This window comes from Morone saxatilis, unplaced genomic scaffold (genome assembly GCF_004916995.1).
Source record: "Morone saxatilis isolate NCDOM2014 unplaced genomic scaffold, NCSU_SB_2.0 Contig19, whole genome shotgun sequence".
Taxonomy (NCBI): domain Eukaryota; kingdom Metazoa; phylum Chordata; class Actinopteri; family Moronidae; genus Morone; species Morone saxatilis.
The window spans coordinates 24,354,477-24,354,718 of record NW_023339751.1 but is presented as its reverse complement, the minus strand read 5'-3'; positions in this window follow the sequence as shown (position 1 = coordinate 24,354,718).

Genomic DNA, 242 nt, shown 5'->3' with positions numbered 1-242 from the left:
ACAATAATGGCAACAAGCTACCATGTTGGATTTGTATTGTTTCTAAACTAAACTGTAGATGTCTGTACCAGAGGTTAACTATCATTGATACATTAACAAAAATCTAATGCACATTTTAATTTCACTTATTTGACACTCTGTTACACTGTTGTTTATTTTCATTTATAAGGTGTATAGCAGGTGCTGATACCAGACAAAGGTGAGTTAATACTAAAATGTCCAATGTGGAGGATTTAGTGCCA